This window comes from Pinus tabuliformis, chromosome X (genome assembly GCF_031772625.1).
Source record: "Pinus tabuliformis cultivar Carrire ecotype Pingquan chromosome X, CPIR1, whole genome shotgun sequence".
Taxonomy (NCBI): Eukaryota; Viridiplantae; Streptophyta; class Pinopsida; order Pinales; family Pinaceae; genus Pinus; species Pinus tabuliformis.
In genome coordinates this window covers 1,595,222,270-1,595,225,325 of record NC_142308.1, presented here as the reverse complement: position 1 = coordinate 1,595,225,325, position 3,056 = coordinate 1,595,222,270, and the positions used below count along the sequence as shown (strand labels likewise).

Genomic DNA, 3,056 nt, shown 5'->3' with positions numbered 1-3,056 from the left:
GGGATAGGAAAGCCTATAAGATTCAAGTTCTTTGCCACTGTGAGAATCTACAAATGAAAGAATCCCTGTCTCATCATGTCCTAGACCACATTTCCCTATTTTCAGAACAGCTGGACTCTGGTCTATGTACTGGGCCTTAACCAAGAGAAACAGAGGCCAGAGATGCCCATACTCTTGCATTCTTAGCACCTTCTTGAAAGTTTCTTGTCTTTGAAAACTTTAAACGACACCAAATTCTATTCAAGTCGAGCATGTGCAGTGCATGCTTCAAAATAAGTGGTGTATTGTCACTCAGGAGTGTCAAATTTACATGCCAAATACGCCTTAACCGACATTGTTTGACCTGTAATAAGACCTCTAATCTCCTTATAGAAATGTACAAGTGAATCAAGGTCTTTTAATCGACGATAGCGCACCCTTGATGTCTGGTTCTGTAGAAAGAGTGATGGAAAACTATGAACTCCATTCCTTGAAAGAACACTGGGCATTAGAACAGACTCCTCTACAGCTACATGGTAAATCTTTGGAAACATTGAAGATAGGTCATCAAATAAAGATCGACATAACTTTGAAAATGGACACCATGAAGCATGAAACAGCACCGTCATGTGGGCATCACGATAACGTAGCATATCCAAGGCTCTTTCAAATGATACATCATCAAGCTCACTAACTCTGGAAGGATGAAAGACGGGAGTTTCAGATGACTCAAAGTCAGCAGTCATGCATTTTTCCGGCCATACAAAGGCCACTTCAGGCAGAGAAGGGCACGGGCAAAAGGCCAGTGTGGATTCTCCGAGAACGATACCAAAAGCCAGACCAAGGACGAAGAAGATAAGGCAAGCAGCAGCCATGTCAGTCCAAAACAATCAACTGTAAAAATTATAAAAGGTGAAGACCCCACTTAAATTCGATCCAGAGCCCTGTGTTTGAGGATGGAGGTGTTCGCCATATGAAGTCGCCCGTTATGGATTGTGCGACCACTCTGTATTTGGAAAGAAATGCATCAATTTCTGTGCAAGCTGCCCCTCTTCTTGTAAGTTTCCTCCATGCAGCAGCTTCAAGTGTAGTCAGCTCCCTTGCAAGGCAAACCCATCCTAACCTTTTAGCACCTGGAACTATTTCTAACACACGTGTTGTTTCACTGCCCCATGCATTTGGCAAACCATTCGCCACAGATCCTCATTTTTTGTCAACTGATAAAGACGCTTGCAAGCTGATCCAACAGATGCAACATCTCTGGGTGTCATCTGTGACAAAAAAAATTTGCGCTAGAACCTCGTCACTCAGCTGGAAAATCACACAGATTTCATGGCAGAAATGTCCTTGTCCAATTATAGCTGGCCTGTATAAGAAAGGATCGGACAATGACCGATCTGCAAATCTAGTAGATGCCTCTTTGTAAAAGGGTAATGGCATAGGACGCAAGTCAATATTTTCTTGAGTGAACAGCTGAATTCCTATAATGTGTGTGATGATCCCATCATCACCATGAATTGGAGTCAAGCGGAGCCTATTCATCAGGGGAGTCCCATCCTTCCTAAAGTTCAATAGCTCACTTCCCAATCTTCAACTATGTTTTGCCATTCAAAACCCGAGGGATTGAACAAGAAAGGAGCAAACAACCATGTCACCACCAAAAACCACATCGAAAGTGTTATTAACAGGTAAGAGACAAAATCTTTTGCAGCAGAGCAATAAATGTTATAGACAAAGAGAAGCATCATCAGCTCCAGTCCTTTTGTGAAGTGGCTCCTCGAATAAAGCCTGTAATTCTCTGCATATTTCTCATGCCTCACCACAAAACCTCGCCCAGTGGCCCTATACTTTGCACCACCATGCAAAATTGTCCTGCCAAAATAATGAGTCTTTGTACCCAGAGAGAATGTGAAAAAGACAGAGGCAAGTTGCAGCTGCATGATAACAAAATCACTTAATGCAGACCGGAAGCCTCGTTCCAAGCCAATCTCCATAACCATTGGCAAGGCCATTAGTAGACCTATCTGAACCAGAGACTGCGATGCAAGAACTGCCTCAAGAGGAAAATTTTTCCTCATATCTGCTTGGTTAACCAGTGACTTTTCTAATCCACTCAGTACCAAATACAGCCATCCATAAAGAAATATAGATGAAGTGTATAGGCTGACAACTGTTGATGGATTTTGATGGATATGACAGTTGTGAAATATTGGCTATGGATTCGAACAAATCCCCAATTTCGTAGCACAGCCTAAAACATGTTGCGCTGCAAAATTACTAAAAGGATTTATGCGTTGCGGAAACACTTCAAAATTATTTCATGAGCTACAAAATGACCTAAAGAGATTTGTTACACATAGTAACTTTTGAACAAAACTGACACATGGCTAATGTGAGCAGTTTTGAAATTAGAATTCTTAAGTGATAACAGATACTATCATTCAAGCTTAAATATTATGATCCATCAATAGAACTTATCCTTCTCTTTGCGCTAAGGTTCCTCCTTCATCCAGATCTGCACCATAACCCAATTTCTAGTATTCCAGATCTAGCACTTTTTCAGATATTCAATAATAATTCAGATGATCCCTTGCCACATGATCTCCTTCCTCTTTTATAGCTTTAAGCCTTCCACAATACCACAGTCCAAAACCATAATAAACCAATACCACGGACCCAATACTTGGGATCAACACGTCTGACGAGGTACCATGGTCCAAAACCATAGGTTCAAATACTAAGGACTAACTACCACGGACCAAAGGTAAGTTCTCCAACATATACGCGCTTTCCTTGCATGAAAGTGCGTGTATATGCATACGCGCCTTTGAAACGTATAACCCGCGTGTATATGCACCTTCATCTAGATGAACCTGCGTATATGACTTTTCCTTCATTCTGAAAGCCTGAACTGAGATCTGTTACCAAAGAGAGTTTCCATCAAGGACAACACTTGTGCAATAGCTCCAATCCTGTGCCATAATGCCAACAATCTCCCCCTTTGGACTTGATTGCAACCCAAAATCCTCAAAGTCATTCTCCCCCTTTGACATCAAGGGCAAAGGGTTGTGCTCTCC

At 41.8% G+C, this 3,056-nt stretch overlaps 1 pseudogene; it reads right to left on the bottom strand.

Moving 5' to 3' along the window:
• Positions 1-1,547: 1,547 nt before the first annotated feature.
• LOC149146127 (callose synthase 3 pseudogene) lies at positions 1,548-2,057 on the bottom strand (annotated as a pseudogene).
• Positions 2,058-3,056: the final 999 nt, after the last annotated feature.